Genomic DNA, 17007 nt, shown 5'->3' on the forward strand with positions numbered 1-17007 from the left:
AAGGTGCAGGAAATGAGAAGAAAAAAATTTCTTCTTACATTTAAAAAAATGTCATTTGGACCTTGACAGACTTGTTTGTTTGCCTGACACCCTCAGTATTGTTAATGATATCAATACTTCCATGCAAAGCAGGGATTCAGTGTGTTTATCAATGGCACAAAAAAAAAAAAAAACCTCTGAAGTTTCTACAGATTGGAATAATATAGTCCCATAGTTTTACAATATTTATTAAAGAAATAATTAATCTTGAAATTATCTACATCAGCAAAAATTATCACTAAATACTTTATTTATATTTTATATAATTCTATTTTCCATAAAAAAGAAGATGCATATGTAGGAATTCCATAATAGGAATGCCAAATTCATATCTCTCATTGAAGATAAATTTTGAACATACAGCATCACTTGCTCCTTTTTTGCAATAAAAGTTATAAAGAGTATTCTTCTGAGTTTGTATCTCTTTTTCCCTTCAACAATGCCTCTGTTAAATTGATTTCTAAATTGAATGTCACTATGACCAAACAATAGGGCACCGTGGGTAAAAGTTATGCCCCACAGGCAGTGTAATTGTCAGTTCAACTTAGGTTAGATACGTTAACAAGCTAGAAGCAAGCTCATTTCTTTTCTACTCTTAGACTTTACAGATAGAATAGTATATATTTGTTCCAAGAGTTTTTATAAGCACTTTGAAAGGAGAATTGTATGCATAACTTTTTTTTCATTATAATTGCAAAATGACAAAAAGTTCCAAGCATAATAGTGAATCTTTATTATCAGCATATATGAGTACTTTCAACAATGTGTATGTACCATTTTGTAATTTTTTCTTTTTTCCTCTGTTATATTTATTTGATTATGTTTATTAAAGTGTAATTTTATGTCTGTTGAATTTATTAATAAACACTGGGACTTATCATTTATATGCCTTAATTTTTTTTTTAGTAATTTAGTTTTATTATATTTTACAGAAGTACCAGCCCACAGCAAATTGGAAATTTTAAAATCCAATTCTCTGCTATAGAGTTAGGAAAGCACTAATTTAGTGAATTGAATTGACTATAGGCTAAAACTGTAACAACAAAACTTTATCACCAGCAGAAAATTTCCTCTTACTTATTACTAATTAATCTCTTAAAAATAGTTTAACTTTGTAATAACTAAGAGAAATGTGCACTTAGCCACGCCAACTCTAAGAATTAACTATTAAAATGAGGTCTCAGCTATGCAGCCATATTCTATATCAAATAAATGTAACTCATTTTACTGTCTGATGTGCTTTATTTCTGGCTTTCTAAATTAGTTCCTCTGGCATCTCTATGCAGGTCAAGGCAACCTGTGAGGCTAAAAGTGACTTTGTAAATGCAGTCTCTGAAAAAGTATTCTAAGAAGGAAAACCCCTTTGCTCTCTCCTTTTTCTGCTTGGGAAAAAGAAGATAAAATGGAAGCTGATAGGTAAAATGTGAACAGTAGTCTAATTTGCCTTTTTACGATCTCAGGATCCATTTTACACAAAGGATTAACAGCAGCCTAGAGCTCAGAGAAATGAGCAACTATGGGTTGGATTTAGGTGTATAAACAGGCAAACAAGATACAGTGTAAGGTATCCAGGTGAGGGTCTGTGACAGTAACTAACTTGATGGCTGAGTTTAGGCTCATGCTGACTGGCTTTCCTTAGGTAAGATGAAAATACCTAATGTTGGCATGGCGAGAACTGATCTGATCACGAGAATGCAAAATTTCAGACCGTCTCATCAGCTGTGGGCGTTATAGCAATAACATTAATAGATGCAATATCTTAGCAATAAAATAATAGGTATGGTAATTCTGTATTATCCTGGTTACTTACAACATCCATTTTTAGATGAGGACACCAAGGCTTAAAGAATTTAAAGTGACTTGTTCAGGGTCACTGGACAAGAAATTGATAGACAGGTTCTAAACTCTAGCCTATTGCTAAGTTCTGGTTCTGTGGTAGCCATATTTTTCAAACTGTGTGTTGTGATATATTAGCATGCCAGAAATCAACTCAATGGGTCATGATCAGACTTCAATAAAATATACAAAATACTTTAACCAATGTAGAGGGTAGTGGGTGACATCAGAGCCTATACCTGATGCTGGTCCAAAAGCTCCTCTGCCTCTCTCCACCCAGCACACTGACTGGAGCTGCCTTGATTCATTTCCTTCCTGACCCCCTTACATGTCCTCCTCTCCCCTGGCCTGCAACTTTGTACATGAATGCTAGCTGCGGGGTGCAGATGCTGCTCCACCTGCTGTAGAATGGCTTTGGTGGAGGTAGCCAGAGCAGCCCACAAAACTGCCAATGGAAGAAGGGCCATTCATCATTTGATGGGTCTGTGCCCTGTATGGAGATCTGGTCCTTTGAACTTGTCATTAAAGGTGGTGCCCTCTGCATCACTTCAGCAACGTAGATCTCAAAAGCCACGGGTTCTGCAGTCATGCAGACCCCTGGATGTGGATGAGCCCTGGCTCTGTAACCCAAGGAATGCTATCCAGTCTTTCTAAGCATCAGTTTCTTTAGTTATACAACAGAAATGATATTAATGACCCCTGTCCCAAAGTGATGATTAGAAAAATATATTCGTAAAGTAACCAGCACAGGCCCTGTCGCACAGCAGATGCTCAATAGCTGGTAATTATGATATTTTGCTTACAATATTAATTTCCAAGTAACTGAGCATGAGAATATTTGCTAGCACTAAAACCATGGAAAAGATTTAGGGGTTCTTTCCAAATCCCAGAGATTTTTGTGGATTTGTCAGTTAGCACATTTGCCCTGAAGAAGTACAGCCAACCAGTCAACAGGTGTTTGGGGGCTGACATCTAGCCTGTGCCCCACAAGCCAACTGTGTGCTCCAATCTGAGGCTGCAGCCACCGGGAACAATGGGGGCTTTTCCTCGTTAGTACAAAAGCACCTTCTCAGCCAACTGATGTTCCCATCGCCCGGGTCACCAGAGTCAGCACTATCCTATGAAAATTGGAAGTGTCATTTGGTGAACTGTTCTATTTAATAAAGTGCTAGATGAATAAACTTTTACTGTAATTGATTTCCTGCCTACCCAACCTATTTGTACTTTTAACAATATTCTAGAACAGTTCTGAGAGGTTCTCATTGTCATTGTAGAGCTGCTTATAAAATCAAGTAGCACATTAGGAGTAAACTGTATTTATAACTTAGGTTGACAAGTACTTTTTGAAATGTTTTATGAACTGCAAATGTTTTATAAGGATGAATTCTTACTCCTTCCATTCCTTGATGTTATGAAATCTGTCATACATCAACCATACATCTAGCATATGGTAAATGGATACTCCGTTTCAAAGCTCTAAGAAACAGATACGTTGAATCAGGAGACCCAGATTTAATTTCAGCTTGCTCAGTTTACGTTTTAAATGCCATATAAAAATATTTGCCATTATTGTGCTGTTAAAGAGACCACTCATGTTTTATATAACTGGCAGCCCTTGTGATCTCCAATTAGATGTTTTGAAATTTAGCTGAATAAATTGAAATATTGGAAGTAAGTTATGCTATTGCAACACTTACTGTCTATTAACGATTGATATTTTACAGGATAAAGGTTTTTCTAGCAGAGAAAATAAAATGGTGCTAAATTTATGGATTTCTTGGGTTCTTAGGTCTTTTGGGGGGTGAAAAACTTCAGCAACATTAAACCCCAATATAGAAAACCTGAAAAAAATAATTGAGACTTTGCGTTATCATATATGAAATAGCCTTGCATTTCTTATACTTCTGTATCTTGCTACTCTAAATATTTTCAGGTAGAAATTTTGTTCTCTCTATCTCTCCCCCTCCCTCTCTCTCCCTCACTCTAACTCCCTCAACAAAAACAGATCTTAAAAACATAATACTAAGTAGCAAAATGTTTGTTAAAGGATATATACAAAAAATGATTGTTACAAATTTTAATATTAAAGCTATATATATATATATATATATATATGAATGTGTGTGTAAGGAATTCAGTTTTTATTCTAAATAAGGGCCCTAGTTTGTCCTTTGTAAAATCTAGACTATTGATTTTATTTAGAAACAGGCTGAAGGTACGGATACCACCTCCTTAGGAAAAAGGCTGTTTACATTAGAAAACTTCAGTTCTAACCTACCTGCCACCCTGCCAGTTCTTACCGGTGTTCAGAGGAGAGAGGAACTGATCGCTGGTGACTGCATACTACCATTGTTTGAAAAGCACTTCTGTGGACCCGTCTCCCCCTATAAGTCAGCCTCACTGATGTGCTAGTGTCAGACAGCACGTGCTATGGGAGGCTTTAGTTTAGGCCAGCAGCTTATCCTCAATAGTATGTACTAAATTTCTAAACGTATGTTTGAGATTTCTTTTTCCTTGAGATTTGCCAACAATGTTAACTGACTCACTAGCTCTATGTCTGAATGAGTTCAACCACCTTCTCTATGCCCCCGTATAGTCAACTCCTGTGGAAAAGCTTGGAACCTTCTGTAGAAGAATGGGTAAGCGTTTGTGGAGAACTCATTCAATGACCCGCACTGTCCCTGCCTTAGTTTACTATCTAATAATGGGGAAAATATTACAGAGAGTTTTTCTCAAACTTATTTATCTTAAATACCTCTCAGATGTTCACAAATTCCTGGACACTGTTTTTTGGTACATATCTTTATATTGTTTTTGTTTTTTAAGGTGGAAATAGCTAAGACTGAGAGATTATTTGATGTAGTCAGGTTGCTTAGCAGAGCTAATAAGTAAAAGAGAAGGAAGTAGTGTCCCGGTCTATGGTTTCTCAATAAATGCATATTTTTTCCATTCTATTTTTATTGTTAATCTATATTCACTTCTACTGAATAATATTTTTGTATAATGTAAAAACATAACCATGGAGCCCTGGCCGGTTTGCTCAGCGGTAGAGCGTCGGCCTAGCGTGCAGAGGACCAGGGTTCGATTCCCGGCCAGGGCACATTGGAGAAGCGCCCATTTGCTTCTCCACCCCTCCACGCGCCTTCCTCTCTGCCTCTCTCTTCCCCTCCCGCAGCCAAGGCTCCATTGGAGCAAAGATGGCCCGGGCGCTGGGGATGGCTCCTTGGCCTCTGCCCCAGGCGCTAGAGTGGCTCTGGTCGCAACATGGCGACACCCAGGATGGTCGCAACATGGCGATGCCCAGGATGGGCAGAGCATGGCCCCCTGGTAGGCAGAGCATCGCCCCATGGTGGGCGTGCCGGGTGGATCCCAGTCGGGCGCATGCGGGAGTCTGTCTGACTGTCTCTCCCTGTTTCCAGCTTCAGAAAAATGCAAAAAAAAAAAACCCAAAAACAAAAAAAAACATAACCATGGACAATAAGTGTACCACATATTTAAATTATGCCAAAATAGAAATGTTGCTACTCTAATCATGCAAAGCCACTTATAGCCATATTTAATACATCTCCCAACTCTTGAAAATAGTGATGAACAACTGTTTTCTTTTCTAGGATTTCTTTTAAGGAGCATAATATTGTGTGGGGAGAAAAACTTAAATAGAATAAAGAAAGAATAAATAAATAGTCTAATACTAGACTATAAGTTCTTCAAGGGTATGATCTATGTCTAATTATCTCTTTAATTCCCGGTATTTATAAATGCTTATTGTTGATGTAATATTTTATTTACTTCTTTCTCACTCATTTGTATTCTTCACTGGCCGTTGATTTCTTATTAAGGTAGCAAACAAATCTGTAAGTTTGACAATTTCCAACATTAGATATCAATATTTCTGAAGAATTTAAATTCATGTTCTGTCTATAGGAGTCCATCCAAAGGAACATGTGAATATTACCAAATAATTTTATGTTTAGAATCACATATGCAAGTGATCGGGTTTTTCTCTTTGCTTCTGATCTTAATATCAAATAGACCTCACCCCCATGTGTTTTCTTCTTTGGCATTATTTCTAATAATGGTAATAGATCACACAAGTAAGGACTCTAAGCTTTTGATCGATTATAATATTAAAGAGATTATAAACTACATTTGCATATTTCTGTGTCTTGGTTTAAACATCCTTTCTGATTCCTGCAAAGTCTTTCTCTTGAGTTAGGCCAGGCGGGATGAATGTTTGACCAAGTATCTGGGCATCATGGTCCAGCCAAGTTGATACTTTAAATGAACCATCACAAGATGTTATACAGATAATCAATTCCCGATTATTGTACAGATGTAAGGAAATGTTGCCATAGCAATCTGAGTCAAATAACCTAAAATAACTCTATTGAGCGTCTGTAGTAAATGATGAGTTTACAGTTTTACTTCCCTACCTGTTATCTACACAGGCAGGTACTTAGATCAGCCTCTATTAAATGACCTTTTTAAGACAAAACTTCCAGTTGTTTCCCATCACAACAAAACTAATAAAACTCAGTGCCCTCACCATAAGCCCTGCCTCATCTGGCCTGCCTGCCACCCACCCACGGGCTTGCTCCTCTTTAGCCACCTATGGTTCTTGCTATTCCTTGAACAAGTCGCACTCAGAAACTTGTTTTTGTTACTCACTCTGATAAATGCACTTCCTCAGAATTTGCATGACCCACAGACTCACTTATTTCAGGGGTCTGCCCCTGATTTTCTTTCTCAGACTGTACACCTCCCCCATTTAACTCTCTACCCTTTCCCCTGCTTTATTTTTTACGATTCCTGTCGCCACCCAGCAGTTATCAGGTGTGCAGTAAATACAGCACGCCAGTCATGATCAGAGATGATACAGCCAAGTTGGACTCAAATCCCAAGTCCGCTACTTACTAGTCATTTGACCTTAGGCAAGTTGCTTTGTCACTCAGTTTCCCCCTCCATAGTAAAACAGAGATGTGACAAAGATAAGTTGAAGACTTAATGACTAAATAGACGTATATTGTTTAGATTGCTGTCTGGCAAAGAGGAAGGAGCATTTGTAATCTATTACTATTATTCAGCCCATTGGAATATAAACTGTACAAAGACAAGGTGCAAGGTATTTCCAGAGTGTACAAAAGGGTCTGGCCATAGTAGAGACTCAGTAGATGTTTGCTGAATGAATTAATGAATGAATCTGGACATGTGTCAGCTGAAAGCAGGAAAAATGTCCTATGGAGACACCGTGTACAAATGGAGTAATTAAAACTTGTAATAGATTTGTTTTTTTATAGTTGGGAAAGCTGAGTTGGTTAGGTGCTAGTATGTATGTTTGTATGCACATATGTATGTATATGTGTACTACATGTAGCAGGATGCAGGGAACAAGATATAACTGGCATTGTTGCCTATAGGATAGTTCCCTACCAGGGATGGAAAAGCCAAAGGAAAAAACACTAAAACAGTTCAGCAAATGACCCAATGATGGGGTGGATAGGACCAACTGGGGTACTAGCATTCCCGGAAAACCTTAATTAACCTTATGCTAGGCAAAGGTTGGAGCTGAAGGAGAGAGAGACTGTGGGGAGACAGATTGATGGAGAAGTCTCCAACTTGTTTTTACCCAGTGACAGTATTAAGTGACATTGGATGTTAAGTTTAAAGAAATGAAAAATATTCAAATCAGGAAGAAATATAACCAGTAATTATATAATGGCATATCCACAGGAGTTCATTTTCTGAAGGTTATTAATACTATATTCCCATGTATAAGATGCTCCCATGTATAAAACGCACCTTAATTTTGGGGTCCGAAATTTGAAGAAAAAAAAAAGTATTACATAAAGTTATTGAACTTAAGTTTTATTCATCATAAAATTCATACAACTTCTCATCCATGCAAAAAAGTGGGACATGCAAGTAAAAAAAATAATCTACAGCCACTGTATCAGATGCACCCAGTTTTTAGACCCAAAATTTTTTGAAAAATGGTGAGTCTTATACATGGGGAAATATGGTACATTTCCCAGGTCTTATACCAATCTTGCAAGATCCAGGAGCAGCAGGCTGGGAGCTGCCCTCCCAACGCACCTGATTGTAAGTCTGGAATTAAGTCTCGGAGGAGTAAAGGACCCAAGAGGACACATACCTCTATGTCAGTGCAGAAGCGCCCAGGGAGAGCTGTCCCTGGTAACTCTGAGGTAACTTTTGGGGGTCTAGTGCCCCACAGACAGCTCCCTCCACCAACATTTTCCTCCCATCTAATATCCCCACTGCCCCCCCCCCGCCCTGTCCCAAAGGAAAGCTTGAAGAGAGTGACTGAAAGGTAGAACACAATCAGTTTGAGAAGGAACTCAACACTCACTATTTCTCCCCGGAACTCCAGAGCTAGTCTATTTGAGAACTATTTTGCATGACTGCCCCTCCTTTTCTACCCCAAGGCAACATCCAGGACTTTGCCATCTTAATGTATTTTCCCTTAGCACCATATATAAAACGCAGATAGAGGATTTTTGCTGGATAAATTTACTCATCTTTTAAAATGATTTTTTTTTTAATTTATTGTAGTGCCATTGGTTAATAAGGTTATATAGGTTTCAGGTATATAATTCTATGGTGCCTCATTCTGAATGTTGTAGTGTGTGTTCAAGACTATTCTTTCAGGGATCATTTCTATAGTTTGCAGTGTGTGTTCACGACCAGAAGTCAAGTCTCCTTCCATCACCATTTATCCCCCTTGCCCCTCTCTGACCTCCCCTCCCCTCTCTTTCCCCACTCTGTTGTCTGTGTCTCTGAGTTTGGGTTTTCTTTCCCTTAATTCCTCCACCTTCTTCACCCAGACCCTAACCCGCACCCCCCCACACACACACAGCTGTCAGTCTGTTTTCTATATCTATGAGTCTGTTTCTATTTTGTTTCTTAGTTTGTTTTGTTCATTACATTCATCTTTCTGAGAGGGTTTGATTCTGAAGTCAGCATTTAAAAACTGAAATGCAATTTAATTCATTAAGTTCAAATTAATGAATGGAGAACTATGCACTGAAAATTTTTCTGCTTCAAAACTGGTGACTTTGATAGTTTCATCTTAGGGATCCTCTGAAATTTTCTTCCTTTACCAAACAGTTATTGAATAGCTGCAAAATGTATTCCCATGAATTTATTTGATGTTAGACAATTGAAGGGTCAATTTAGAACATGGAGTTCTAAAATTCTACCCCTTGAGAATACATTTCATCTCTTAGGCAAGTCATTTACAGCTTTAGTTTTGTTTAAATGCAAATGTAAAATGTCACTAACGATTTCTTTGTCCAATGCTGAGTCAGGCTGAGTTTATGTCTATTTCACTGGCCCAGACTCCGCTTGTCTGAAGTTTGTTGAGGAACCTCACTACACTGTTTTTCTTTTTACATCTCTACCCAATAAGACACTATCACTTTATGTGCATTATTTGTTGATTTTATCTATTCTAAGTCTAAAAATGTAACAGTTCCCTTAATAAAAGTGAAAGAGAAAATTCCGCATTCATGGGGCATTATGGAAGTGCCCAGCCCCAGGCAGCCTGGTGGTGTAATTCTCAGACAAGGAGGGCAGTGTATACACCTAATTCCCTGCTCCAGTCCGAAAGCCTGCCTGCCGGGAACTTCCAAATCCAGCGGAAAGGATGTGCCACAGTGCGCTTCCGGAACCCACCCTCTTCACGTGGCCCAGAGATGTTAAACTACAGGAAGCTGTGCAGCCACGCCCTACCGCTGCTCCGCCCATGATACCGAGACGAATCAAGTGCCTTGGCAGAGACCGGCAAAGGCAGGCCGGGAAAGCAGAGCCAGATATCAGGACTGGGAGACTTGGTGGTTTGGCAAGGCAATCAGGAATCCAGACAAATCTAAGTGGAAGGTTGTGGCTGTCATGTTGGCAGGCCTGCAGAAGTGAGGGTCGATTCTGAGGCGAGGTCAAGCAGGAATCAGAGGAACAAGTGATGACTAGCAAGACCCTGTTTCCCAAGGGCAAAGTAATAAGCAAGTGGGACTCTTAGGAACCTGGCTTGGTTGTGAGAAAACAAGAGAACCCCAACAATTTCAGCAGCAAAATAACCTCAGTTGAGAATGATCAGGATCTCTACCTCGGAGACTTAATCCTAAGGATTATGGGTTTTAAAATCAGATACACTTGGGTTTAGATTTTAGCCCCACCAATTAAGAGGAGAGTGATTTGGAGCTGGATGTTTAAACTTTGTTTCTGTGTAAAATGGGAACGATACCACCTACCCACAGTGATTTTGAAAGGATTAAAGGAAATCATGTAAGTCAGTGCTTACTGTGCCTGTACCACGACGAGCACTTGATAACCATTTTAATAATAAATAATCATAGATCTTTTTTATATTTCCGAGCATAAAATGGATGGCTCAGGGCACAAGAGAAAAGTTGATTGTTGGGTATATTCAGTCAGAAAGGGTCAAGAGATGAGACCTTAACTATACTTATTTTCATGACCAAATTGGTATCGACATGATAACTTAATAGAAATCCTAAACAGTGACTGTATACATTACTGACCACAGACAAGACCATTTATCCCAGCCCAGTGTTTTGATTAAATGTTGTCATTTATTCAGATGATCAACTTATTCGATTGTAGCTGAGAGGGCTATGTAATAACTTCTGACTTGTTTTGAAAAGCCATATTATCAATAGTTATGGATAGAGACTATCCAAGGAAAAGACAGGGACAGAGAGATGAGGAAATTGTGGGATGATCTAGAAATGTTGAGATCCCAACCGAAACGAGGAGGCAATATTGAGAATCACAGCACAGTGTGGATTCATTTTTCCTTAGCTCTAAACCTATTGCAAATCGTTTGTTCATGCTTCATTACATCTTCTTACCATGTCCTTACAAGAGCCACTTGTCTGATCCCTGAAATAATGAGACCTTATGACTAGTGTGGTTATTGTCATAGATGTATTTTTAAATATCTGTTAAGAAATAAAATGTACTTGGGATATTATGCATTGCTCGCATAAGTGTTCCCTTCTTGTTTTTTCACATATTGATTTCAAAATGTGGTAACTTTTTATAACATCTGTCATAATTCTTACTTCCGTTCACAATGTAAAAAAAGAAAACGAAACTTCCCAGAGAGTCCGTAATGTTTTTCCTGTGTAATTAACACTTCATTCCCAGTTGTGGGTGCCAGTCAAGGCCCGGTCTCCTCTTCTTTGACATTTCCTTGATACCTTGTTCAGACTGAGCTGATGCCTAAGAATGTGCTAAATACACACATGGGAACAGAGAAATATCTGAGAAGGGCCAGCTGTGTTAGCAAGACCTGGCGATTTAGAGAGACTACTCACACACGCCTCCTGTGTGGGTTTGGGGTCTGCATGCTGTCCTTTATTTAAGTCTGATTACTGCTGTAACCTTGTCTTGATCATCCTCATCCTCTTCCACAACAAAAACCATCTGTCAGATAAGTACCAGTGGCCCATTATTTGCATTCTTCCCTTCTTAATGCTTCTGGAGGGCCAAGCGTTTATAAATCAAGTGGCTAATTTAAGATGCACGTGCTCTCATACTGCAAGTCATCCTGGAAGCATCAGGTTATTTTTACTGCTGCAAATTTGTAGGTGTCACTTATTTTAAAAGTTTTGGTTTTGTTTTTGTTTTTTGTTTTTTTGGTGTGTTTTTTTTGTTGTTGTTGTTCCTGACAAAAGTGACTCTCTGTGGCCTTGCACACAGTAAATGGAGATGGGCAGGATCATCAGATAACTCAAATAAAATTATTTCACTGTGGTAATCTCCTGACTTCATTTTTAAATATTTTTATTGAAGTATAACATGTTCAGAAAAATAAATGTATCATAAGGATACAAACTGATGACCAGAAAAATAAATGTATCATAAGGATACAAATTGATGACTTTCCACAAGTTCAACATACCCATGTAACCAGCACACAGTTCAAGAAATAGAACGTCAACATCGTCAGTATCGCCAGCCCCATGGCCACCTGTCATGCTCTTTCAGCCACGCCCACTCCTATGTCAGCAGCCTATTATAACAGACCAGGTTTATTTTGCCTGTTTTAATTCCTTATATAAATTGATCAGTATTATGTTTGCAAGATTCATCCATACTGTTGCAGGTCGTTATATTCCTTTCATTTTTATTGCTATATAGTATTTCATTGTATGAATTTTTTTCTATATCTACCTTACTGAATACCTGGATTGTCATTTTATAAGATTAAAAAATTCTATATGCATAGTTAAAATTTGATTCTATTTTTAGACTGATCCATAATGTACATTTTAGAAGGTTTTCTTGATATAGTATCAAACATTTTTAAATTAGAAAATGGAGAGTTGGACAGAGGATGGCAGAAGGGCAGTGAGGAAAGAAACTAACGTTTATTGTTACTACAATGTACTAGACATTGCAGGAAATGTGGTGTTTTTAATTGTGATAAAAAACACATAACATAAAACTTACCACCTTAACCATTTCCAAGTGTACAGTTCAATCATGTTAAGTATATTCACATCTCCAGAGCCTTTTTAGCTTATAAAACTAAAACACCAAATTCTGTTCCCCTATCCTAACCCCCAACCCCTGGTAACTGCCATTTTACTTTCTGTTCCTATCAATTTAGCTACTCTAAGCACCTTATACAAGTAGAGTCGTTCAGTATTTGTCTTTCAGTGACTTATTTCATTGTACTTATTTCAGTTAACGTACTGTCATCAAGGTTCATCCATGTTGTACCACAGAGCAGTATTTCTCTTCCTTTTAAGCATGAATAATAATCCATTGTATGCATACACCACATTTTCTTTATACAGTTACCTGTTAATGGCCATTTGGGTTGCTTTAACCTCTTAGCTATTCTGAATAGCACTGCTATGAACATGGGTGTGCAAACATCTGTTCAAGACTTTGCTTTCAATTATTTTGGATAAGTACACAGAAGTGGGATTTTTGGAACATATGTAGTTCGACTTTTAATTCTTAAGAACCTTTATAGTGTTTTCCATAGCAGTTGTACCACTTTACAATCTCATCAAATACAAAAGCATTCCAGTTTTTCCACATCCTTGCCAATAGTTATTTTCTGTTTTTTAAAAGTAGCCATCTTAATGGATGTGTATGATAGGAATTTTATATATGATCTTTTTTTTTTAATCCTTAACAAACCAGTTGCAAAGTATAAGTACTAATTTTACAGCAAGAAGTCTTAACACTAAAAATTTCCATAGGAGAAAAGCAAGATTTCAGCCCTGGTGTTCAGACCTTGACAATGGGCTTTTTGTTCTCAATGTTCCACATAATCACAAAACCAGTTGAGCTCTTGAGTTCTGAGCTACAAGATTTACAAGGTATTAGGGGTTCTACAAGGTTGACTGACTTTTAATATGAAGTAAGAGCTTGAGATTTGGAGAAGGGGTTCTCAAAGTGTGGTCGCCATATTGGTAGCATCAGCATTACTGAGAAATTCTTAGAAATACAAATTCTTAGGTCTCACCCCAGACCTACTGAATCAGGAACTCTGAAAGTGGGAGAGCCATCTGTTCAAATTAGCCCTCCTGATGATGCCAATGCACGATCAGGTTTGAGTATCACAGGGCTTAAATCAGTCGTCAAATATCTGAACTTCTGTCTAATAACCTTTACATTGTTGGCCAATGGGAAACTGACAGGTTGAGCACTGAGGTTTCTAGGACAACCTGATATAGTAAATCTGTGTTTTGTGCTTTCTATTCCAGTTTTTAGAAAAGCCTTGGATTAACCCAGTTGTAATTATGCTCAAATCATAGATCTTCATCCATTTGGAGATTCAGCCAGATTCCAAATTGCTTATGAACAAATGGTGACCTGGGAACAGAAATCCTAATGCCATGCATGTGCAGCTCAGCATTTGTCTGTTACCTGCCAGGATTATCATCCCCATCCACAGCCATTGAATGACTCTAGAGTGAGCCCTGTAATGAAGGGACTGAAATACAAGGAGACAGAAGTAGAAACAAACTCGCGATGACCATTCCTCCCCCTCAGGATCACCAGGGTATTCCCGGGCACTATCATCCTCAGCCCCAGCCTGAGCCCCTAACCCCAAATGTCCTCATCCTCGGCTATTTCCTCAGAGCCCTGTGTGGAAACAGATTACACTTTCCTCAGGAAAATAGAGGAGTCTGAGTTTAGCCCTAGGATGAGAGCTTGGTTGATGCCTGTTGACTTGGCATAATTATTAATATATAATAAAATACTCCCCAAGTTATCCTGGTTTAAATCATAAAATTTATGCTACCAGAAATCTACTTTTATCTCTTTAGGTGGCTTTTGCCTTTCCCTAATGTTTCTGAATAAAAAGGGAGAAGATTCAGAACAAGATCTTTTGCAGGAAAACAAAACTATGAGACTGTATTCAGTGCAGCCGGGGGCCTTGAGTGGGGAGGAGAAGACAAGGTAGTTTATTCCTGGGGCTCCTTGGAGAAAGGATGGTGTTGAGAATGGGCTTGGAATATTATGTCAATAGAAATTGTAGCCCCAATATTTCCCTTAAATTCTGGAGTATTCCCCCACATCTGTCATCCGTTCACCCCCTCTGCTCTGTCCTGCCAGAGCCCTTCTACAGGCCACTGAGCCTCGGGACTTAAACTAAACCCTATTTCTAAAACACATTTGGTAGAATGGCTAAGAAAACGGTGACTGCGTTGCCTTGTAAAGCACATTTTTTTTTAAAAAAAATTACTCAAATCTGCTTTAAGTGTTACTAGCAACTCAAGACTAGAAGCCATGTTTAAACTGAAATTATGTGCTCGCTGAAGTGACCTGCCCACAGTGTGTTCCAACAATTTAACAACCTCAAAAATATTTTACTTGCATGTACACTCTGAGCAAGGCTGCATAACCCAATCAGTGTTCCCCTGCACACTCTCAGCACACGCGCCAGCGCGCTCTAGGAATTGCAAGGCTGACCTACGTGATCGTGTAACTCAGCAGTGAGGTGCAGGAGTCTGGATGTCTGCCCGTACTGTCCTGAATTGTGCATGTTTTTCACTCCTCATCTTAAGACATGATGATGCTATGTTATAATATCTGACACTTAGTTTGTCTTAAACATTAACTCTGTGATATAAGTTGACCAATAGTCAGCCTCATTTTTCCTACTTCCTGCCCAAATCAATGCACATGTCTCCTTTAAAGAAAGAAGAGTACACACAAATGTTGATCCTATGGTTTTAACTTATTCAACCTAACCTAAAAAAAAAAAGGTCACCTACTTGAATGTCATTGATTATGTTCCTTTGTCCTCTTGTGAATTTGATTTTGGTGCTTCTACTTTCTAAGTAAACTTTTTATCATTGATTAATCCTCAGGGACTAATTGACTTACATTTACTGAAAGATCCGATATATTGATTTTCAGAATGTTAAAGTACAAGACTAGAAAATGGTATACATGTGTATAACATTTTTATAGACACATAATATTAAATTATACATTTATTCCAATCTCCCAAAGGAACTCCAAGGTTCAGGTCTCCAGAAGAAGGAAGATGAAAACAGCACTAACTGTATTTCTTTTAGGAGTTTTTAATTTTTTTAATTAATTAATTTATTTATTTATTTATTTTTGACAGAGACAGAGAGAGTCAGAGAGAAGGACAGATAGGGACAGACACAAGAAGGGAGAGAGATGAGAAGCATCAATTCTTTGTTGTGGCACCTTAGTTGTTCATTGATTGCTTTCTCATATGTGCCTTAACCAGGGGCTACAGCAGACTGAGTGCCCCTTGCTCAAGCCAGCGACCTTGGGCTCAAACTGGTGAGCCTTGCTCAAACCAGATGAGCCTGCGCTCAAGCTGGCGACCTCAGGTTCTCGAACCTGGGTCCTCCACGTCCCAGTCCAACTTTCTATCCACTGTGCCACCATCTGTATTTTTATTTTTAATAAAATGTTTTAAAATCTGTTCTCTAGATGTTAGCTAGGATTATTCGTGAAACAGCTGCAGTTCCTTTAAGTTTTGGTGGTCTGCACTTAACTTGCTGTGGGCCACAACGAAAGCAGTTCTCACCTAATCACAGTGTAGCATGTGATTACTTGCCTCCCAAAACTAGCTCACTGGTTCAGCTAGCACTGGACTTCTACCCTGCTCCAAACCTGGATGAAAGCCGGAGAGACCAAACTTGGCCTGATACTTTTAGAGCAAGAAAATTAGTGAATGAAATGAACCTTCCCATGTTTATGTTTATAATTCTCCCCAAAACTCCTTAAAAGATCAACTCAATACTTCTACTTTTTCAGTGAAAACAAGCCTTAATATGTATTAATGTACTACCAATACGGTAATTAAAAAGTTATTAGTAACAGTACAATGCAGTGGCCATATTTAGAAAACATGTTCCTTATTCATAATGTATGCTTTTACTATCTAAGCTTACTTCCTTCTATTAGAAAGGGGGAATATTTTTAAATAAGCTTATAATAAATAACTGCTCTTTAAACGATATTAAGTACTCAGTTATTTAGAGATATTATTAGTACAATCTTATTTTTCTGACTTCTACAATTGGAATTTATCTGATTGTGAATTTGGGGAAGGTAATATTTAGTTACAGTAATGAAAATTAATAAGCAAGTACATAGTTCATTTATAAAACAGCTTAAGGGAAGAAAAGAGTTAATATGCTTTATATAGCACATATAATTATGAGATGGCTTAGGAAAATGCTTTTTAAACTTTAGTGAGCATAAGAATTACCTGAAGTGATTTAAAAAATGTGGGTTCATTGCTCCTTCCTCAGAGATTCTAAACCTATAAGTCTAGGGTAGAGCCCAGAAATAGCCATTTTTAACATCCAATCTCACCCTCAGGTAACTTCTATAAAATTAGAATTTAGACCATTTTTTGAGAAACACCAAGTTAAAATGACAAATGCTCGTGTTATTGCATCTGGAACCAGAGAATCATCAGGTAAAATGCCAATCTTAGATCATCTTTTGGGTACTTCATACTACTTTATTAGAGTATCAAGGCCTGCTAGTAACAGTTAAGATTTATTCATACCCGGTGCTGTATTTCTCATCTTCGTTGTTAAGATTTGGTCCATAACTTCTAGACTTCATTGA

The 17007-nt window shown here is 38.1% G+C and overlaps 1 protein-coding gene across 1 annotated transcript in view; it reads left to right on the forward strand.

Annotated features, from left to right (window-relative positions):
• COL19A1 (collagen type XIX alpha 1 chain) overlaps positions 1 to 17007 on the forward strand; it is a 329506-nt gene that overhangs the window by 197560 nt on the left and 114939 nt on the right. The window lies entirely within an intron of this gene.

The sequence above is a fragment of the Saccopteryx bilineata genome, chromosome 1 (assembly GCF_036850765.1).
Source record: "Saccopteryx bilineata isolate mSacBil1 chromosome 1, mSacBil1_pri_phased_curated, whole genome shotgun sequence".
Taxonomy (NCBI): domain Eukaryota; kingdom Metazoa; phylum Chordata; class Mammalia; order Chiroptera; family Emballonuridae; genus Saccopteryx; species Saccopteryx bilineata.